General features: G+C 47.0%; 1 protein-coding gene across 9 annotated transcripts in view; it reads left to right on the top strand.

Annotated features, from left to right (window-relative positions):
• The window catches only part of TMCC1 (transmembrane and coiled-coil domain family 1), a 987,752-nt gene that overhangs the window by 80,515 nt on the left and 883,492 nt on the right, over positions 1-23,745 (top strand). For 2 of the 9 annotated variants that reach the window (XM_069643431.1, XM_069643437.1), the window contains one exon: positions 5,653-5,995. The exons of the other annotated variants lie outside the window; for them this stretch is intronic. The gene's annotated coding sequence lies outside the window, so the exon portion shown is untranslated. The remainder of the gene's footprint in view (positions 1-5,652; positions 5,996-23,745) is intronic. 9 annotated transcript variants of the gene reach the window in all.

Here is a 23,745-nt window from a genome sequence, read left to right on the forward strand (position 1 = left end):
TAAGGGTGGGGGGGGGTTTAGATATATCCGGTTGTGGGAGCTAAAATGGCATTAAGAGTGTCCTTTATAGTGAGTCGGGCCGTTTATGTGGGGTTGGAGGTTAATCGCGTCTAGACCGTCAACCAGAGAGTGTCATAGGTTTGGTGGGGATGTCGAGCCATATGTTGGAATCTCCAAGAAGGGTGAGGTTGGGATGGTTTAGTTGAAGGGTAGCAATGGAGTCGCAGAAGTGGTTTGAGAATTGTCTATCGTAGCCAGGTCTGTAGATTATTAGGAAGCTGTGAGAGGACGATGGGGAGAGGGATAGTTTAACGAGGAGTGATTCGCAAAAAGGAATGGATGGTTGATTGTCGATGATTGAGGTGTGGAAGTAAGACTTGAAGACAAATGCTGTTACCCCACCTCTAGAGGGAAGGTTCAGTGAGATGAGGGAGTAGTCGGGGCGAGGGGGTGGGGGGTAGAGGGGGGGTGAAGGGGTAGAGGGGGGTGAGGGGGGTGGACGGGGGGAAGGCTTCATAGGCGATTGGGGCGAAGTCGTCCGAGAACCAGGTTTCGGTGATGAAAACCAGGTCTGGTTTGTCATATGTGAGGAGGTCAAAGATGCTGTGTCTGTTTTTTGCTACGGATCGGGCATTAAATAGGATGCAATTCATATCGGTAGGTGAGGTTGGTTTCGGCGCTGCAGTGGGAGGGGGTGCCGGGGGATGGTGGAAAGTGGGGGGAGAGCAGTGGGGTGATTGATGTTCGATGGGAAAAGTGGGCGAGCAGAAAAGTTTGTGGGTTTCGGGTGGGAGTGGCTGGATGAGTGTGTTAGGGTGGTTGGGATTGGTACAGGAATTTGAGGGTGGGGTGTGGGCGGTTAGGAGTTTCAGCTGCGGTTGGTGAGAAATCGAGGGAGAGGGGTTTCAGGAAGGGTGAAGCGAGGGGGATGGTGGTGATTGTGGGAATGAGGTGGTGGGTCGAGACAGGGGAAGCGATGAGTGGTGAGAGAATGAGGGGGACCAGGTACATTTCTTCTTCTTTAGTGTCTTTGTTGCGATTGGAGTGTGAGAGAGGGTAGGGGGTTCGGAGGGGGAGAGTGTCATGATCCCTGCTTCCAAGGGGTCAGGACTTGCCCCACGACCTTGGAAGCAGGCCCATGACTCTGATCCCAGGAACCAGCCAGTCCCTATAGGGACCCTCTGGACCTTGTCCTGGCGCCAGTGGCGCCAGGCTCATGATGGTGACTGGTCCCGGCACAGGAAGCGCCGGGCTCATATTGGATAAGAGTGCTTGGTGGACCTAACTGTAGCAGACCATGCTGCTTACTTACCAGCTAACTGGTCTCCTGATCCTTCTCTGCCTGGAACTACTTTTTCTGTCTGGGTGGAGCAGGAGCCACTCCCTGGAAGCAGAACACAGGAACTCTTTTAGAAATCTGGAACTCTTTTCTTACCTGGGTGGGGCCGTGGAAGGAGACGCCTAAGCACTACAGAAGGCTATTTAAACCACACCCGATTGGTTTCACGTGCTTCGCGTTATTCTGCATCTGCAGCAGGACGCTCACCGTGTCAGCTCCAGGAAACCTCCAGCTCCAGATCCTGTGAACACGAAATAACCTGCTGGAATCCAATCTTCAGTCTTCTTCAGTCTTCGGCAGCTCCTGCAAAACAAAGGCACAGGTTAGGTTAAAGTAAAGGCAGTGAATCTACTTACCTAATCCAACGGCAGCATCCAAGGCGCCTTTTTCTGCCTTTCTCTTCCGGCATCCGACATCTGCAAAGAGAGAGAGCATCGGTCAGTAATATTCAACTACAAGTTCTGCTTACCTGTGTTACGCCCGTTCCAACTCAGCTCGCGCTGCATTCCGGCACCTGCAAGGCAAGATACATCGGTTAGTAACGGTTAGTTACAAGACTGCTTACCTGTGTTATGCTCGCTTTCAATCTGTTCGCGCTGCACCTCAGCACCTGCAAAGACTAAAGAGACATTACGGAGCATTCTCCAGCGCTAGTGCAGTCTTTCTACTTACGTGCCATTAGAAGGATAATCTTCATCGTCACAGCATCTGAAAAGGGAAAGACATAGACTTTACAGACTTAAGACTTTTGAAAGAGAAGAAAACAAAGCAAAAGGAACTTTAATACTTGCAAGGCACGCTCGTGCATTAACGGCGTCTTCGCTCTCAGCAAATCCTCTGCTATCAAGAGGCAGAGCTCGCATCCAGTGAAGCAACTGGATCCAGCGCCCCTGCATAAGACGCAGGATGGAGAGCCCGGCATTTACCTATATAAGGTAAGCGCAATATCAACCCAGTTCCACGGGGAAAGAAAGGGCGAGAGGGGCTAGGAACTTTCCGAACCTTCCAAACACTAATACCTTGGTTTACCCTTGCAGACATCTCTCTCTTCAGCTTAAACTGTCGGTGGGAAGGGGGCCCAGTCCGGGAGCAAAACGAATCCTGCGCCTAACACTGAAGACAGTATCCTCGCCAGATAAAGACCCGCGTCTCCGGGGGAACCAGGTGAGCGTTACAGAGAGGGATGAGGCTTCTGTTGTTTTTAGGGCTAGGCGTGCAGTTTTTAGGGAGGGGAAGGGGTGTGGTCGGCGGGGGATAATGGTGGGGTTTAGTGGGAGAAGCGTGGGGTGCATGATTGTAGGCCGGGGTGTGTCCGGTATGATAGTGAGGGGAGCGGGCATGATCAACGTGGGCTGGTCGGTGGTGGGGTTCGGGGAAGCTTCTAAATTTGTCTTAGGGTGGTTGGCTCGCCACCGTGCTCCTCTGGCTTGGTGTTTGGAAAGGGGATGGCTAGGGGTTGTGAAGGACAGTGGCATGATTTGGGAAGGGGGGATGGAGGCAAGGTAGGCCAGAGAGTGGAGGCCGTCCACGGTGGTCGTTTCCGGTAGACTCGGGTGGATTGGGTGCACTCATGGTTAGTACGTGCTATTAGGTGTAGTTTCATGTGAGACTTACACTTTATTGGGCTTTATAATTTCGGGTATATTACTGGGAGAGATTTGTCTTGGTTTCAGGGTTCCTCTAAGCAGGGTGATATTATTCACTTATTCTAGGTTTTAGTGTACTAATTGTAACTAGGCTGCAGATATTAGGCCTTTTTGAGGTGTAGCTAGATCTTTAGGATATGTTGCTAGGCGGTCTATTTAGTTGTAATTACAGCACAGTTACGCTGTTGTGTAGACTTTCTTCTAGCAATCTGGAATATGTGTAAGCTATTAGGGAGAAATTCAAGTAGCAACGCCACAGGTATGCTTTTTAGGTGGACTTTTTAGTGCAGTCTAAGAGGACTTTCTAATTGTAGTTCTACGGCTTTACACAGAGCACAGGATATGCTGCTAGGCGGCCTATTTAGTTGCGCTGTAGCACAGTTGCGCTGTTGGGTAGACTTTCTTCTAGCAAACTAGAGTACAGGTGAGTTAATAGGGAGAAACTGACTGTAGCAACGCTACAGGTATGCTTTTAGGTGGGCTTTTAAGTGTAGTCTAGGAGTTTCTAATTGTAGATCTACGGCTTTACTCGGAGAGGATATTAGGGACACTTCTAAACCCACTTTGTACAGAGGGGATATTTAGGCGTACTTCTAAATTCAGGTCTTGAACAGAGAGGTTATTGGGCACAATTCAAATTCACCAGGGTACGCTATTAGGTACTGATTGAACTATGCACAGAGGGACTATTAGGGACACTAGTCAGTTCAACTAGGGCATGCTATTAGGCCCACTTTGCAATTCAACTTTACATAGAGAGGCTATTAGGCATAATTCTAAAATTAACTTTGTACATAGAGGTTATTAGGGATACTGGTCAGTTCAACTAGGCACGCTATTGGGCGCAGTTCTAAATTCAACTTTATACCAAGAGGCTATTGGGCACAATTCTAAGGTTAGGTTTGCACAGAGAGCCTATTAGGGACAATTCTAAAATCAACTTTACTTGATGTTAGGCAAACTTCTGAATTCTAGAGGCTATTGGACACACTTCTAAATTCAGTTTAGCAGAGAGAGGCTATTGGGCACACTTCTAACTTCAGTTTTGCACAGAGAGGTTATGGGGGACACTTCTAAATTCAACTTTCACAGTGAGGCTATTGGGCACACTTCTAAATTCCACTTTCACAGAGAGGCTATTGGGCAAACTTCTAAATTCCGCTTACACCGAGAGGCTATTGGTCACACTTCTAATTTCAACTTTCACAGTGAGGCTATTGGGCACACTTCTAATTTCAACTTTCACAGTGAGGCTATTGGGCACACTTCCAAATTCCACTTTCACAGAGAGACTATTGGGCAACTTCTAAATTCAACTTTCACAGAGAGGCTGTTGAGGACAGTTCTAAATTCAACTTTCACAGAGAGGCTATTGGGCACAGTTCTAAATTCAAATTTCACCAAGGGGCCATTGGGCACACTTCTAAATTCAACTTTACACAGAGAGGAAATTAAGTTCTAAATTCAAGTAGGGCATGCTATTAGGTACAGTTCTATAAGCAAATAAACTACAGATGGAAGAGATTATGACTGTTTAGCTTTTGGGGTGGTAGGGTAGTATGGTGTGAAGTAATTGCTTCAGTCCCCGCCCTTGCCACACTTACTTATTGTTGGCTTCTTGCTTCTCCTGTGGATACCTGCAGATACACCCTGGTGCTGTCACTGAAGAAGCCGTCCTTTGCCTTGGGTCCTTAGCCGATGGGCTGCCGGTCAGAGGCCTGCCCTGTGCGGATTGGTAATGAATGGGAGTCCTCTTTGTCAGGACCAATGGGACGAGGTGGGCGGGAGCAGGAGGCGGGAGGGCCCGGCAATCAGGAAATGGGTGCAGGGAGGGAGACAACGGGGCTAATTAGGGGCAGGGGGACCTCCAGATTCTTACACACACAGCTGAAAAATGCCCAAATTACCTCGCGCCAAACTCACAGGCTCCAAGGTCGAAAGGAGCTGGCGCAGGCACGTGAGACGATACACTTCCACTACTGGGATTCAAAGGACCAATGGGACGCGGTGGGCGGGAGTAGGAGGCGGGAGGGCCCGTCAATCAGGAAAAGGGTGCGTGAGGGAGAGGGAGACAACAGGGCTAATAAGGGGCAGGGGCACCTTGGATTTTTACAAGTACCTCATACTGTGCCCAAAGCACCCGGCCCTCATCTTGTTTCACTAGGGGACTTCTTGTGCTGCGCCTGCTTCTGTTACGTTATGCAAGCAGCGCTGTGGTTATTGATGCGTCTACCCCCAATGTCCACCACCCACGTCACTCTTGACAACACCACGTACTTGAGCAGCTGGTCCGTGTGCCGTCCTTGGCAGCGTTGAATCTGGACCTTTCCAAGATTATCCCCCCCTTTCCAATCGATCTATCGATCAACACATTTTGGGCCATCAGCTCTTTGCTATTTTCCTTTGGTATCCATACCCTTGTTATGCTATACAAACTCTCCCTTGGGGCCTCATACTCCTCCGACGAGCAGCCCATTATACACTCTTTCCCATCAGCTAAACAGTCTACCCAAAAGGCGTCATAGTTTTCCATATCCAAGGGTGGCATAGTGAGCTTTCCCGGTGGACCATATTCAGGCATTTGTGTTTGTTTGCGTGTGTCGTACACAGTGTGACTTGTATATTTTTAAAATATTTTTATAATGTATTCGTTTCTTTTTTCCCCAGCCTGTCAACATTCAGGGGCATCATATTTCCCCGTGCTTCCCCTCCAAAGTCTTAATCCTAATTGACCTGCACAGAAGGTGATGAATATCAGAGCGAGAATTGGGACCGTTATTTTAAAAATATTTGTCAACCACATGGGATCCCAGATGAATAAACTATCAAGCCAGTTGTCGGATCTTACTATGCTAGTTTCCCTCGTCATAGTCTCATGGAGCGTGGGCAACTCTTCAACAGCTTCAGTCAAAGTTCAGTATGCTGCATCATTTGCAAGCACAGAAGTGCAGCAGCTGCTTCGGATCTTCTTACAGATGATGCCCTCCATTGCTGTTAATACATCCAAAATGTATGTATTCTGTGGGGCAACTAATCTAACCACACTCAGTTCTTCCCTCAGTGTTTAGTCCTTTCTCTGTTGAATTAGGCAATTGTAGTACTTCATACCTTGTAATCTGCAGTCATTTTGAGTTGGGCACCGATTGGACACCTGGAAGCAAGAGGGATGCAAAGAAAGTCAAGGCTTTTTTATACAGTCTACACTCCAGTGGAATAGCAGTCTATCCGATGATTTTGGGACCAATAATATCTGTCCCTGTGACTTCTCTTCAAGTTCACGGATCAGGCTGGTTTCACTCCCCTGCTCAATGCTTTTAGTGTGTACATCTTTATTCAATAGTGCAGGATGATTTTTGATTGTAATATGTTCTGATTGGGACACCACCAGGGCAGGGCTGTGTAGGGTGATGAGGGAACGTGTGCCTCCACAATCTGGAGGGAGCTGGGCGCATGCCTAGGTTCTGCATGCCTACCATTGATCCATAATCAATGCAGTCCCGCTCCTCGGCACAAGGATACCCATCACCTTGGTGCTTCCTGTATCTGTCCCCAAATATATTGAGCCAATGTTCCTTTATGTGCAAAGGTTAATTTTTCTCATCTATCCGCGTTAAGCATGAACATGTGAGACAGCTGGGATTCATTTATCTCACTACATCGTCTTTGAACCCTACCAGTCCTTCCGCCCTACAGTGTACGATCACCCCCCACCCATGCCCCGTCATGGAAGACTAACGCCACAATTTGCTTAAATGGTCTTGTATGACACTATAGAAGGTGGTTTTCTGTCCGAATTTCTCCTTGTCTACCTTGTACCCTTTATCTGCTAGCAATGTCAGAAGTGTAACTGAATCTTTTCTGCCCTGGACCTCTGTTATGCTGCACGCCAAGAGGTTGTCCATGTTTTGGGCAACTGTGCTGTGCATTTGCAGATCGCTTAGGTCCATCTGGATAACCCTATTGAACACACTAGGTGATTTGCAATACCCTTGTGGAAAACTAGTAAGTGTTAGTATGGATTTGTAAACTCTGCTCTGGTGAACAGAAGTTTAGGAGGCCACCCTTGTTAGTGAAACGGGGGACTCTTCTGGGAAGATATCCAGACCAATTCACGGTAGGTTGGATAAACATAAACCTATCAGTCGAGGCTAAGTCTCAGGAGTGAGGGTGATCAGATGTCTTTGATGAGCACACACAGTGGAAAAAGAATACCGAAAATATAAAATTTATTAGGCCCAAGAATAAACATAAGTGAATAATGAAAAGCAACAGTGTAAAAGCCACTCAAGCAACATACTATGTAAAATATATACAGTCACTAGAGTCAATGCTTATTCGACAAGGAGCACCACAAGACCTGCATGAGGCTAGCAGGCTTGTGGGTCAGATAAAGGAGAACCGTCTGTGTGAGTTAATGGAGGGGATCCAGGAGGTCACGGCAATACCCAAGGACAAACCTTGTAAGTGAAAGCAGTGCCTGGGCTGCCTTCAGACCTGTTACGGCATGTAAACAGTGTGGTTTCGGTGAGGGTGCATCCTCTATTGTACACTCAAGGCCTGCTCAGCTTCTGCCTCACAACCTTCTGTGAATGGGATGACCAAACACCAGGGCTTTATCCAGGGATGGGATCAAAGAGGCTAATGGAATCCTAAAGTGGAAAATATGGCAACTACGTACTTGAGATCAACATCCACTCTTTAACCTCCAAAACTGCATCAAGATGGGTCGGTGAAGGCTGCCGGCGCATAGTCTGTGCTCAATGTATAAGGCTAATTGTCAGGGTCACATCCCCACTCTGCGGATATCAAAGGAACGCATGGATAACGTGACATCTACCAATTTGTTAGCCATGCTGATGAAAGTTTGACTTGCTGATGTTTTATGGGCACTGATGTTGGTGTAAACGGATGACCCAGGACCCCACACTTTGGGGACCGTATACTTGGATGCTTGTTTTATTACATGCATATGCTGCACAATCACTTTTTGAGACCTCCAGAACATATATGCTAATTGGTGCATGACTACAGCACTAATAACTGATCGTGACTTCTGTACTGGTAGTCACCCCAGTTTCAGTCTTGGTCTATAAGCTTGCATGAGTTTGGATCATCATTGTAAATAGCTAGGCTTGGTACCTCTATTTAGAAAGTTAAATCCATGTGCTTTGAAAGTACTGGCTATGTTTGAAAGTTAGGATTTTTACCTTTAGTTAAGAAAGTACTTAAATACCAACCAACAACTACTAGATTACCAACCACCATTCCCATGGTAACTGGTTACCAATCTGTGAATCTATCATTCCCTGTGCATTCTGAACTCTCTGTAAATATGTATATTGTAAACTGCTTACTACATTATAGTGCTCTTACCGGCACTCTTGTTCTACTTTATTGTTGAAACTAACATTCTACACTGCATCTATTGTATCACATAGCGAATGGAACTAAGTTCATTCTTGTTACGATGTCTAACTACGCCGTGCCACCAAAGGGTTTGGGCGTATTATAAATGCAATAAATAAATAAAATAAAGTCAAATCTGTGTGTTTTTTGTAATGGCTGCTGTGCTTAAAAGCTAGGCTTTTTACCTCCATTTGGAAAGTCAAATCTGTGTGCTTCTGAAATGGCTGCTGTGCTTAAAAGCTAGGCTATGTACCCCTATTTAGAAAGTCAAATCTGTGTTTTTTTGAAACTACTGGATGTGCTTTCATATTTGCTTTCTCCCTCCCTTTGGAAATTCACATCTGTGTGTTGCTTGCAATTGCTGGCTGTATCTAGGTTTATTCCCTCTGCCGTCTTATCTCGCTTCCTGGTGTCGTGCTTTCTGCTGCTTTTTCTAATCTAGACCCCATCCCTCCTGGCCAGTTGACATATTGTTCATTTCATTTGTCTGCACATATCTTGCTGCTAGGCCTCCTGGTGAGCTCCTTGTGCACTGTGCAGTCCCTCTGTCTGTCCCCCCCCCCCTGCCTCCATGGTGCTCTCCATCTCCCCCATCTACTCTAACTGCTACTCCCTCACCTATCCTACCTCTCACCCGAAGCCTGGAAGGAAAGAAATTTAAGAAGGCGCTCCTGGTCTCCAACCCAGGCCTGCCCATGACTGACACCTACGTCAATGCTTCCTCCAGGCAGACCATCACCGACATCCTCATCATTGTCGCCCCCTCTCCAGACCTATGCGCGCCCCATATGGCCTCCATCCTCTACCCTTTCTCTTCTTTGCTCATTAATGGTGGAACCAGATGGGAAATACTCTGGGCACACTTCCCATCCTCTAGGTGTATCGTTAATGTCTATCAGAATTCACAATGTCTTGGCCCAGGGCTATCAGCCCAACCTCCCCCTCCTTGATTGGTGTCTTCTCTCTCTCAACTTCCTTTGTTCTTCTGCCATTCCTCCTTCTGCCACCACCCTGGCCCCTTCTCCACCACATCCCTGTAGCCCCCCTCGGAAAGGGTGCAACCAGCTTCAATTAGCTACTCTCAATGCTTGTTCTGCCATTAAACACTCTTCTGACATCTGTCTCTTTTTTGAAGACTTTAACTTTGACGTTCTCGCCCTCATTGAGACATGGTTCAATGCCAGTTCAGTCACTGATCTTGACACTCTTCTTCCTGAGGGCTACAAAATCCTCTCCAAGCCCAGGCCCAACCGGTATGGAGATGTAGTGGCCCTGATCTTCCCCGAATGGGTACCTGCTACCATACTACCCACTCAATCCTATTCTTCCTTCAAGTACCTTGTCTGCAGGCGTGGTGTTTCTCCTACCTTCTCTCTTACTTTCGCCACCATCTACAGGCCCCCTGGCTCGGTTTCCCCTCTCTGAATGGGCCGGCCTACCCTCTTCTCCCCTGATCTCTACCTCCAAGCTTCTCCTCCTTGGATACTTCTTCATCTTGACTCTGCTGATGCGGCCACTATACTCTTGCGCAACCTCTGTGACATTCTTCCCTCTGGTCCGACCCACTCAGCCAGACACACCATGGATGCGCTCGGCTCAGCAGACCTCTGCATCTCCTGACGCTCTTACTACACCCCTGTCCTGGTCTGACCATGCTGTCCTCTCACCTGGAGGTCCTTGACTCCGCCTCTGCGCACACTACCAGTCTCCTTCTCCGTCATTCGACTGATGAAGCGAGTGTCAGTCACTGCTTTTGCTGCCATTTTCATCCCCCCCTCCCATCCCTGCCATGGACTTTCCCATCGACAAAGCCCTTGCTAACCTTCACCTCTCCATCTCCAACACCCTTGCGAACCTTGCCCCTGTCATGAGGATCCATATGAAGCCTGTCTCCAAGTGCAACATCTCTATGATTCCGACCTAGACTCCCAGAAATGCAAGTGCAGTGTTGCTGAACAGAAGTGGCAGGCTTCAGACACATCCCCTGACATCCACTGATAAACTGGCCTGTCGCCAGCTCCAAAGGCAACACAATCTCTCCATCCACTCCAAGAAGAGGGCCCATATCCAAGCTTGCATCTCTGGGTCCACCAACAATATGGCCGAACTGTTCAAAATCTGTAAGGAACTTGCCAATCCTACTGCAGTTTTCACTTCTCTTCCATCCCACGCCGTCTGTACTGCACTGGCCTCCCATTTCACAACCAAAACCCAGGACATCCTGTCCTCACTCTCCTCTACCCCGACTGCTCTCAGGCCTCCCTTGGCCGCCCTTCCATCCCCCATACTCTCCTCCTTCTCGCCCATAGCACCATATGACTTCTCTAAAGTTGTCTGTTCTATGAAAGTCTCCTCCAAACAGGTGCTCCCCTCCTCCAGAACTACCAAGGACAACATTTTCTCTCGCTACTGCCTTGGCTGATTTCTGTAACCACTGCTTTGCCACTGGCTCCTTCCCACTATCCCTTATGCACTCCCTTGTGCACCCTCTCCTAAAAAAAGCTGTCTGCTGACCCCTCCTACCTGGCTAACTACCGCCCTATCTCCACTAACCCCTTCCTGGGCAAACTCTTGGAGAAGTTGGCCATCTCCCAACTGACCCACCATATGCAATCTGTTGGCTGTCTCCACGACCACCAGTTTGGTTTCAGAACTTCCAGAAGCACAAACTGCTCTCCTGAACACCCTTGAAGACTTGCTTACAAACCTTGGCTCCAACTCTCCTTCTAGTCTCATCCTTCTTAATTTCTCCTGTGCTTTTGACACAGGCAATCATGCCACCCTAATAAAGCGGCTTCATGATGCACTTGGTATCACAGACCTGGCACTGGATTTTGTGACCTCCTTCCTATCTAATTGACCTTCCCAGGTGCAACCGGGCCCTCTCCTCTCCTCCATCTCACTCTCTACCAGTGGCGTCCGTCAGGGCCCTATCCTATCACCTTGGCTCTTCAACATCTACCTTTCCCCTCTGGCTGACTTGATATCCTCCTTTCCTCATTTCCAGTGATATGCTGATGAGACACAGTTCTCCTTCAAGCTTCCCTCCACTAACTCCTCTTCTTTCTCTCATCCTTGACTTTCAGGCATGGTGTACAGCTAATGACATCTGTCTTAATGCCAGTAAGACTTCTCATTCGGACCCCTCCTTCCTCCTTCCCTCCGACTCTTATTGCCCTCATTGGGTTCCCTCCCCTCACCATCTTGTGAGGCTAAAAACCTTGGTGTCATCTTTTACTCCTCCCTCGCCTTCTCCCCTCAGATCACGGACCTTGCCAAGAAGGCCCACTTTCAGCTTCTCCTCAACACAGGCCTCCTTTCCTTTCCTTAGAAACTTAATGTCTGTTCTTTCTAGGCCGGACCACTGCAACAGCCTCTTCATCACTCTCCCTCTTTCCTCCCTTCGCCCCCTTCAACTAATCCAGAATAGGACTGCAAGACTTATCCTTGGCCTCAGGCCCAGGAACCACATCTCTCCAGCCCTTAAATATCTCCATTGGCTGTCGGTGGCTGCAAGGATCAAATTCAGGACCCGCTGACTCATCCACAAGGCTTTCTGGAGCCTGGGACCCCGCTACATCCAACTCTCTCTCCCTAAATACCTCACTTAGAGCTTTTTGGTCCTCTATCTCCAACTCTCTGCAAATCAGATGTTTTTCTAAGCAGAGACTGGGGGGGGGGGGGGTAGATCTCTCTCTTTGGCAGATGCCTCCCTCTGGATTGGCCTACCTGCCCCCTTCTCAGACATGAGCCAGACCTCCTTAAATTCTAGAAGCTTTTCAAGAGCCTGCTCTTCTCTACCTCCTTCCCTCTCACCCTCCCTTGCGAATTCCCCCACCTGCAGCAGCCAGAGGCGGCCTGGCCCCTTATGAGTTATACAGAGCACCAGGCTCTCCTTAACCAGTCTATTCCAGTACCCCCTCTCCCCCAACCAGCACTGCCTTCCGAGTACCCTTCCCTGACTAGTCTGGTAGGTTGGGCATCCCTCCCGAGTCTGGTCCACTCACCATCCTTGCACTTAGTAGTCTGCCCCCTGTCCCTGGCACACCCTGGCACTTGTCCCCTTTAACTCCCCCCAGCACTTGCCTGGGCCCTTTCTTCCCCTCCCCCTATCTTTTTATGCCCCTCTCCCCTGACCATTACTCTCCTACCCTGCACTTCTTGTTACTGCACTTGCATGATCCGAATATCACAATGCCTAGTACGACCGTTATTATTGTTTATCTCCGTTGCCCCCGTTTTTTGCCTTGTGTCGCCTGGAAATACCTTTTTGCTGTATAGTGCGCCTTCTAAATATTCAATAAATAAATAAATAAATACAATAAAGTTCTAAACGCCACCAATACCTGTAAGGGAAAAGGACAGGCAATCTTTATAGCATAGACAATCTTCAGAAAGACAAAACCCTAACTTTATAAGTCAAACCCTACGATGAATGCAAGTTACAAAGTACCTTTCTAAGGAGCTGGCAAAGTTAGGGACAGGATTCTGAAGGGTGGAAACAGGTTACAAGAGTCAGTATCTGCTGTGATGAACAAAGCTATTCCCAACTTTAGGAGGGCTTTACGAAGCGCTTGCTACCCAAGCCAGAGACCACCACAAGGGATCCTAGGTGCGTTAAATGCAATGGATGAACAAGGGGCCATCGGTAAGTGGTTTCAGTACTTGCTGCCCTTTGCTCAGTTTTGGTCAAACTTGGCATGTCTGGATGGAGTTGTCAGAGGTTCGATTTCCCAGCCTCGGTTTGGCTTTAAAGTGCATAGGCGCTGCGGGTGTAGATGACGGGTCTGGTTTGCAACAGGAGCTGTAGCTCTCGTCTGGGTTGCAGAAGAAAAAAAACACCAATACAGCTGGTCTCCGGGCACTAAAAGAAACACAGAAAAACCTCCTTTAGCGACTCACTGCCACACAGAGCCACCCAACTCTCTAAATCGGACGGAACCTTTTCTTTCACGGCCCAAAGCAGCTGGGATGAGGAAATCCGGTGCAAATGTGCTTTGCAGTGCAATCTAGGATTCCCCAAAGTTTAAAGGCAAAACTCGATGCAGTGACAGTCCTGCGTGGGTGGCAAGGTCCGAGCTGGACAGCCCACTGGATGGCCCAGGAACCCATCCGAACAGGCTCTTTTGCTGGGCAACTGAAGCACATTTGCTGGTCTTCTGAGATCGAGCGCAAAGCAGGGCTCTAACGGGACAACTGCGGGCTCAGGGTGCCAACCTTCTTTAGCGCTTTTCAGGACAGTACTTTGTTTTGCTCAACCCTTCCGGATACTTGGCTATGTCTACATGTCGATTTACAACTGTTGTTCATCTGCAGGTCTGCATTCAGGACCCCTCCTCATATCCACAAGTCAGGCAAGAGCTTGAACCCGGACGGCCAATGAGAAGATCTGCCTCACTCATACACGCCAGCTTTGGTCCAATCGGGGAGCAGTGTCCTCATGTTCTCATGCACACCAGACATCCTGTCACCAGTAGTATGGATTGGGACATGACAGTCCAAACCCACTTCCTGGGTACCCACACAAGTGACCTGCAGTAGTCGGTGAAAGAAGTGGCTTTCATGGGCAACTGCATGCCCAAATAAGGAAGTCCCGGGTCACGAAGGCCAGGAGACAAAATGGTCAAAGGAATTGACAAAATACCTTGTGCCACGGCCATGATGCCACTAGCCACAGTCATGTGCCAAATGCGGTAAGCACAGTATGGCTTGGTAAAAAGTTACATAAATACCTGAAAAAGCTTCGAGTACCACCAGTCTATTGCTAGGCACATTGTCCCGTTACCAAAAAATCCTTAGTGGATGACTAGGGCCAGAAAACACACAGACCCAATTGCGCAGTACAGTAATGTACTGAAAGACATTTCTCAGTACTGACAGCCTGAAGGGTGTGTCCGTTTCCAATCTTCACTGTTACCTCGGGTTCCTCATCAAGGTCTTCAGTTACTGAAAGGATTGGGCACACATGTCTTCTGTGGGTTGGCCTATTTGGTATTTAGGCCTTTGTGCTGGAAATGGATTGCCTCGAAGACCTGTCACTTCTATTTAATGTGGCACTGTATTTTGTGCTAGCAATGTCTTGTCACCCTAACTGTATGTTTGTGCTCGAGCCTGTAACGTGTTCTGTGGTACTGTCGTCTGCTGCTGTGTGTTTGCCTGTGGTGTTAGGGCACCTGCGGGCCCTAGAGGTTGCATTGTCTGTGTGAAGGCAGCCTGCACTTGCTGTGGTGGCATCTATGGTTGGAGTGGGCTGCAACTGAGGCTGCATGGGCTGAACATTTACTTGTGTCCCCCCCCCCCCTCCCTTGACTATACTGCTGCTGCTGTCTGTGTGGACACATTAGTACATAGCGTCCCCTCTGCCCACATATGAAACCTGGTCCTACAAATCTGGATCCCGATGCAACATATCCTTCTCTGTGAGTATCCTCTGCCCTGTTGCTGATACTTGCTGTGTGGGATACCCTCGCTCTGCTGTAATCTTCCTTGCTGTGGATACACTCCTACCAGTGGCAGCCCCCCTTTGCTGACGGGGTGCATCTTCGAGCTGTCCTGGGATAATGTTGGTAAGTGCAGCCCCTTCCAGGGATATTTTTGCTAGTTTAATTTGCACCAATTTTGCCTCTGCCTTAATGGCATTGTCTGCCGTGTCCTTCTCTTTCCTCTTCCAAAAGTGTAGTATGGTGGTGTATATTTCTGGCCATCCCAAGCAGCTTTTCTATGGATGTCTGCACACATGAGGGGAGTCCTCGGACCAGCTTTTGCAACACCAGTGATTGGCTGGCCCCTCTCACATTGAGCCAACCAGTGAGCCAGCAGGCGAGAGTTGGCCCACTGATCAAGGTCCCCTGTCTTGCCCTGCCCGGGCCTGGGAGGGTCGCAGAAGGGTCCCCCCACATCAGTCCTAAGTCCTGACTGCAATGACTCCCCCCTCCAAGTGTTGGGTAAGCGCAATCCATTTCCGCCCTGCATGGTGGCCATGCCCCCAAGAATCTGGCCACTGGCAACATAAACTATATTATGTGTATAGTAATTTTAGGTTATGTAGGGGGGAGTATAAAGTATTCGAAACACTTGTGTATAGGCGTGTTATAAATGCCATATCATATCATATCATACTATGGTGGAATTATGTAATTCAAGCTTATATGGTATTTAAGATTGTAGTACAATTGAGGGCAGTGCTCCCTGATGTCTTCTCCACTTTTCACATGGTCAACCATTAGGATCCTCATTGAATCCTCATTAGCATCATGAACCGGGCACTGGACTGGCTGATTAGGTTTCCTTACTAACCGCCCTTCCGAGTTGCAACTGGGATGTTTGTACTGCAGCACCTCACTGTGTACTTGCAGAGTACCCCAGAGTTTTATCCTATGATTGTGACTCTTCCACATCTATTTTGTTTCCTCTGACTTACTTGATGTTTCACTGGTAAAACATTGTATAGTAATGTGTATAGTAATTATAGGTACTGTAGGGGAGTATACAGTATTTGTAATATGGTAGAATGATATAATGAAAGTGTATATGGTATTTATAATTGTAGTACAATTGAGGATGGTGCTGATTGATGTCTCGTCCGCCTTTCACACATTGAACAATTGTATCTTTATTAAATGGTTTCATGACACCTATAGCATCATGGACCGGCCTCTGGACTAGCTGTTCTGTTTTCCTCACTAACCGCCCTTCTCAACTGAAATTGGGCTGTTTGTATTGCATTGTGTACCTCCAGAGTACCCCATGGTTTATCCTATCACTGTGGCAATTGCATATCTTTTTCGTCCCTCTGGCTCACCTGATGTCTTTCTTCTTTTCTTATTTCCAGTGTTATGTTAATGACGCACAGCTTTCCTTAAACTTCCCTGATGTTTATTTGTTGCCCTTGTTTTTTATCCCCAATTGTCCGACCGCCATTGAGGCATTATGTGTGGCTAACCATCTCTGTTTCAATGCCAGTCAGTAAGACAGAGCTGTTCCTTATTATGACACCTGTACCCTGTTTTTCTCCTATCCTGTGGACACTGTCTTTGGGCACTCTACTCTCACTATTCTGTGAGGCCATAAACCTTGGGGTTATCTTTAAGTGTTTTTTCTCCTTTACTCCTTACCGTTTCTTACTTTCCCCCAGAACACAACGTCCCTAGTGCCCTGTTACTGTGTAGGCTGGACAACTGCAACAACCTCTTCCTTAACCTCCCCATTTGATGTGTATACCAACTTTTACTAATGTAAAATTGGGATTCAAGACTTATCCTTGGCCTGAAGCCAAGATGGTATCGCTGAAGCCCGAAAATGTGTACATTGGTTCCTGCTGCAAGGGCTATAATATGTCCAACTTTGTTTCCCAAAATACTGCCCTGCTACAGGCCTCAGCTGCTGCAACTCCAAAACTCTGCTTCTTAGATGCTTTTTGAAACGGAGAGCGGGAGGCAGGTTTTTGCCTTTGGCTAGTGGCTCTCTTTGGAATAGTTGTCCGGCTCCTTTTGTACCTGAGCTAGACTTTATGTTCCAAAAACTTCTGAAAACTCTACTTTTGTGTTCATGTTTGATTTAATCCTATCCCTGTGTGAGAAACCAAAGGGTGTCTCACTGTCTAGTACCCAGGGATTTCTTGCCTAGGTGGCCAGGGCATGGCCATCGCCTTTGGAACCAGTCCCTGGTGGTGGACCAGTGAGGGAGCATCACCTGGGTGAGGGGTCCTTTGGGAGTGGGCGTGGAACACCCAATGGTGAGACGCAGTATTCCCCCCTTTTCAACATCCGTACCCCATCCTAAATTTTAGGGTACTCTGACTTCCCAGTCCCCCCCTCTTTTTACACAATCACCGGGACGAGCAAGAGAGGGACTCAGAGGATGAAGAGTACTGCAAAACCACACATTAAGACACAGAGGACAGACTCTCCCATTTTTACAACAGGCTATCCTGTTAACGAGGACAGACAAGGTCAGGCAGGTCCAACCCTGACCACACACATGCAGCACATTAACCTCACACAGGTGTTTAAAAGGAGCCTGCAATGGAAGAATAGGCAGTTGCTCTTGGGAAGAAAGGAGGTAGACTGCAAGGCTGAGTCCGGCAGAGGATCCCTACCCAAATCTCAAGGGGCAAGGCTTGATACGAGAAGGAGCAGCCCAGCATGGGCTGACAAGAACCAGGCAGCGAAGCATGGCAGGCCGAGGAGCTGTTTAGCTGCAAATGAAAGCAAAAGAAAGCCAGGCAGGAGAACTGTGTTTACCAGAGGCTAGAAGGGTTCGAGACATGGAACCAAGGAGCTGGAGAAAGCATCCTTTTTGTGTCAGGAAATGGGTCATTCTCCTCTTGGGGTAAACCAGAGTGTTGGAGAGGAGCAGAGAGAGTGATGCTGAAGGCCTAACCCGCAAACAAGCTGGATGAAGTGGAAAGCCAGAATGCTACCGGTGAGTGAGTGAGTGAATGAAACGAGAATCAGTTTGGTGAAAGGCACCATAGATAGAGCCAAGAGCAAGGTCTTATGGGACTTGTAGTCCAGTTGGTAGAAGAGATACAGATTAACTGAGTTGTCCGGCAGAGAATGATTGCCCAGTCGAAAGTGTCTGCGAGGTGTCTTGATATCATAAATGCGGCAAAGAGAGTGGAAGAAAAGTGAGATATGGGAACTTTGTAACGCTAAATTGAAGACGCGATGGCGGGAAACCAAGAGTACAAGATTGAATGGAACTTTTGTACTAGCAACTACAGGTACCAAAAGGCATTGGGAGAGGAGCTAAAAGTAAAAAGGGAACGAAAGTCGAAGTGGTCCAGCAGAGGTATTGACAAAGCTTCGTACATTCGAAAGTCTTTGACAGGAACCCAAAGTGTAAAGAAACTTTTGTTAATGATAACAGCTTGGGGAAGGGAGCCCCTTTAGCATTGTGGTTGAGAGGTCCGAGCCCGACAGAGGGAGACTTACCAAGAATTGTAATGTGAACCTTAATATTGGGAACTTTGTTGAACTGTGAAACCAGAAGAAACCGAGTCGTGTTTGAACTGTAGAACAAGAAACATTAATTTGGAAAGCTAAGTAAGCCTTGATCCACATTGAGAACTGGATCCTTGCAACCAGAGCTAAGGTGGTCACCCAGTACCACCTTACCCCGTGCTATGTAAACGTGGGGAAGAGAAGTTGCTCAGCAAATTTATTTAACACCATTTTTCCTTTTTACATACCTATCCCTTTTCAGTTATTCGGTAAGTGTAAGGGCAGGCATTAGGTTTTTAGTAAAGGGCATCTTTATTTTGACTAAAAGACTCTCTAGGACTGGGTTTTCTTTATTTTGATGGTAGAGACTACTCAGTATTAGGGCAAGGTGGGAGTTTTCCAACCCCACACATATTCAATAAAGGTTTTGAAAAAATGATTTCTTTTGTCAGTCTCCGCTTGTGATACCATAACCCCCTGCACCTGCTACCTCGTACTACTGACACTGGTGGTTTGGTCCCTCCATAAACATCACATGTTCCAGGCCCTATATCCAGTCGACACCAGTGCATCCCTGACCCTTTGGCACTGACCTTGGGGGTGTACCGCCTGGCGGCTGTGTACCACACCTTTGTGACTGCTTTGCTCTAGCAGTTAGTTGGTGGCCTCCCACTTTGGCATGTCTTGGCACTTTCCTTCTGTGCTTCCATGAGCACTTGGTAATCCCTACTACTCTTTCCATTGATGCACTTTCTTGACTGCACAATGCATATGTGCATGTATAGCAGCAGTGTGGACAGTTTTTTGAGATAGGCAATGGAAATGCATATGGAAACGATCTGTACAAAATTTTGAAGTGGCAGTTGGTGTGTGGAAGTTTAATATGCTGATCAGGTTATCTGTAGCGTTTTCTAAACTAATTGGTGGATATATGTGTGACTGATTCAATGCATGCAATTTGGGAGTGATACAAATCTACCAGTAAAAAGGGTAGAAGGGCTGTCTTGTGTGATGGTGTGCACATGTAATCTGTTTTTTGTAATAAAGCTTGGTGTAGATTGGGGACTGCAGAGACTACGGATAGTCATGTATGGGCCATGGATTATGGTCCTCATTATATGCTAGAGAAAGGTATTTGGGACAGAACATTTTTTTATTTTATTTTTCCTCTAGTATACAATTGTCCATTATTTCCATTAGCATAGTAGAAAACTGTAATGAAGATGTTGGAGAATCTCATTTAGTCCAACTACTTTACAGAAAACATGTATTTTTACTGATATTTTTAACTGTGAAAGGTGGTTCCTAAAGGAACATTTATTTTGTGTGTTTTTTTCTTTTGCAGGAGAAGTTAGGTGGGGAGGGAAATAAGGCAAGGGGCATCACGCACAGATGTGGAGGGGCAGGTGAACTGGGGAAGATATTGGGTGTGGATTAAATCTACAGTAGGCAGCAGTGTTTCTCATGCTCCTTGATTACAGCCTCGAAAGCACTTTGAACCTGCTCCCCCCTGCAGAGTGGTGTTGCAGTATACACAGAGTACAGTTGTCTTCGAAAGATATGGATCAACAGCCTCTCTTATAGCTTGCAGGGTAGTTGGTGGGATCCTGTGCACCAAAGGAGTAGCCTGTGTGGTGGCAGTATTGGTTGAGCAAGATGAGGTAGAAAAAGACAACCTAATACATCCTGAGAAAGGAACCGCATTTCTCAGAGCATCCTGGTGGTTGGATTTGGTGTGGCAGTGCATGGAGGTGGTTCCGTAGGAGTACTGCCCAGGTTGTTCGCGACTGAATACAACGTTGCACTCAGTGCATTTTACCTTGGTAGCTTTAGCCTTGTGCACACCCCCAATGGTGGTAAAGAACTGCCACACCCATGATTCTCTCCGGGTGCTGGTGGTAGGCATTTCCTCTACCTCATCTTCCTGGTCCTCTTGATTGTTTTCTGAACTAATGTGCTTCTTCCGTTGTCTAGGCCCTCAAGTTGGTGGTGGTGGTGGCTCCTGGGTAGGAGGGTGTGCCAATAGCTGATGCAATTTTTTAAGATAAATAGCAGTTCTGCTAATATGCTTCAAAGCATGTGATGTGTCCTAGATTGTAAAAGGATAATCAAAGTATAGGCGTAGGAGCTGTGCAAGGGAACTTGTTAAATTTAAAACTTCCTAGATTAGATGGAAATGCAGTTTCAAACTGTTCGCGAAGCACAGAGCCGTTCGCGAAGTTCGAATGTCGGCAAATAGAAATACTGTTGAAAAAATAGCAAAAAGTGTACAGAAGTGTTACAAATGTTGGTAGGAGGTCGGAGTGCCACAGTTTTAAGTTCAAACTTTCTACATCTGCCGAAAATGCAGCTATCTTGGGCGTAAATATAATGTTAGGAAGTTGTAGCAAATTAGGGTGCACTGGTAAAAACCCATGAAATTCTGTGAAAAAACCTTGTTAAAAGGACGTTATGGTTACAAGTTAAACCCCAGAAATTCACCATTTAGGATGAGCTAAGAAACCATAACTCGCGCCATCACGTGCACTGCTAAGACTAACACCGAGGACATCAAAGATGACATCACAAATGTCATTGATGACATCGCTGATGACTTCAAATATGAAATACATTTTGATGACAAGTCCCTACAAGGGGTTGTGTTTATAATGTTGGTAACAAGATCAGGGGTGATCGGGAGACCTATCCTGAACTACTTAATGTATTAAAGAATGTACTCATCTAAATAAAACATTGTTGTGGCTGTTATGATTAATTCAGGAACCTAATGCTACATACACATAGGCAATTGTGCAGCATGCACCATAGAATTGCATTATGTTTAATCTGGTAATCTTGGATAATAAAATAATGAATGCTACCTTATTAGTTTTCAGTAATATTAAATCTGGAATAAATAGCTAACAATTCAAGACTTAAAACACACTTGTGTTAGTACAAACAATACATATGAAGAACCACAATGCATACAAATCCGAGGCACATACAGGGAAACTAAAGTAAGGAAGAAACGGCATCATCTGAAAATGTCAATAACATTAAAGCTCATCTTCATGAATACAATTGAATTGTGTGTCTGAGGCCTGCTTATTGTCTCATGTATGTGCACCATGAGCTGAGACCAAACCCTAAGGAAAGTACTGTAAGAACATACGACAAGGTTAATGTCTAGATATATATTATCTTTTGAATTTCCATATTCTGATTGTCGGTGAACAAAAACATCTGACCTAGATATGCCAGTGAACAAAAACAAGTGCCCTAGATATGTGATGTCATCAATGACATTTGTAAGTCTTTGTAGTGCACAGTGGTGCGAGTGATGGTTGCTTAGCTGACCACCTTGTACCCCTTGTTTGCCAGTATCTTTAGGAGCTGAATGCACTGTTCATCTGTTGGGCTGCACCCTGAAAGGTCATCTACTTATTGGATTACAGTGCTTGGTACTTGTATGTTCGCTAAATCCAATCTGAGCACTCTATTGAAAATACCTGGAGATTCACAGCACCCCTGGAGTAAAAGAGTGTTTGAATCTCTGCCAACAGGAGGTAAGCGATGTGAGGTAATGCGAGTCTGGGTGTAATGGCACTGAGAAAAATCTGTGAGTATATTGTACAGAATGGCTGGATTCGGAACTAATGGGAACTCTGCTTCAACTATGTCATTCAAAGGGCGGAGATCTTGTATGAACCTCCAAGTGGACCCTTTTGCTTTTTTAATTGGATAAATGGCCATGTTGCATGGAGAGGTGGATGGCACTATAATACCCTGCTCGATCAGTGCTGTTATTGTCATAAATTCCCTTGTCTGCCTCTCTAGATAGGGGTTACTGCTTCACTCAGGGATGTACTGCATCTGGCTTGAGATTGATTTTCACTGCCCTTGAGCTTTCTAGTAGCCCTACGTCGTAAGGGTGATCAGTCCATAAGTGACCAGGTACCCCTGCTATGTCTTTGTACGACCGCGATGGTGGTGTGCTTGCAATCATTACAGTGTGCAACACTTCTCGATGTTGTATTTTCATGTGGCATGGGATGCAGATTTTGAACACTAGCTCTCCCTTTCCTCCGTGTCTGCGAACAGCCATTCACCTGACACTACTCTCAATGGCAGTGTGAGATCTATACGCAATACTTTGCACCATTCTTCCCCTTCCTGATCTATACCTGAGTATCGCAGCATCTTTCCTAGTGATCACTGCTTCTATATCAAGGAGGAAAATTTGTCTTTTTTTTTTTTTGGGCGTCTGCTGGTCTGACTAAGAACTCGGCAGGTAGGTGAAATATCATGTTTTGTATTCCGGGTAACCATTTTACCAGGACCGCCACTGCATAAGCGAACATGTGTTTATGCGGGGGTATTCCTCACACTGTGTTAGTGTTGCAATGTGTTTGGAGTGCAGTGGCTACTCTTGTGCAATACATGCCTGGTGTTGCAAGCATTATTCCTTTGTCAGTGAATGGACTTGTCGTATTCAATTTTCCCAGTAAATCTCTTCCCAAAAGGTTAACTGGGGAGTCTATAACACTTCTTTCTCCTCTACGGAGATGGCTACATCTTCAGTGAATGCCACTGTGAGAACAGCCCCAGTGAATCCCTGCATGTCCCATGTTTTTGTTTGTCAGCGGAAACCTCCCTTCCCCTATACTAGATTTGGTAGCTCCTGTGTCTACCAGAAGGGTGATGTTAGGAAAGATTTCATAATTGTATCTAATCTTCCCTCCATATGGAACCCCCAAACTTTTTGCTGTTGTTTTACACCCTGATCTAGACTTTGCCAGAGAAGCGCAGCCTTCCGCTACACTCCTCTGGGCTTTCGCTCAATTCTTATGGGGAAACTGACATGCCCTTAAGACAGTCAGTACTGGGAGACTTCTTTTCCCTTAGTCCTTTCCTCATGTTGCAGCTTTTGTGCAACATGAAACAAGAGTGCACCATGACTTACATTACTGCGCTCTTGGGTCTCTAGTCATTCCAAAGGCCCTAGAAACTCTCGCTGGACTTATTATGAACTGTGCAAGTGTGTCACGGACGGGACTGGTGGCAGCTATCGTTTTTGTGTTTTGAACCCTTTTTTGCCATGTTATCCGCGCTTGGCATGAATAGGTGGCCTGGCTCCCAAAATGGCCATGCCACTAGGTTCTTTGTCCTGTCCGCTGACCGTCTTGCCCCTTCACCTTCCCCCAGGTCGAGCTGACCCGGGGCAGTCCTTATTTGGTGTTGCACTTTCCCGCGAAACACAACGCTTTTGCGGGCTTCTGCATGATGTGTGTGTGCCTCCAGGATGTGGGCTGGGATGTCTGTTCCCAATACACATCCTGGGTGCCAGAGAGTCTGGAGTGTCCTGAATGCCTGGGACCACCGTGGTCCGTGGTCCGTGATAGATCCATGTATGGTGTGAGTGTTTGTG

Source organism: Ambystoma mexicanum, chromosome 2p (genome assembly GCF_040938575.1).
Source record: "Ambystoma mexicanum isolate Mex_15411 chromosome 2p, UKY_AmexF1_1, whole genome shotgun sequence".
Classification (NCBI taxonomy): domain Eukaryota; kingdom Metazoa; phylum Chordata; class Amphibia; order Caudata; family Ambystomatidae; genus Ambystoma; species Ambystoma mexicanum.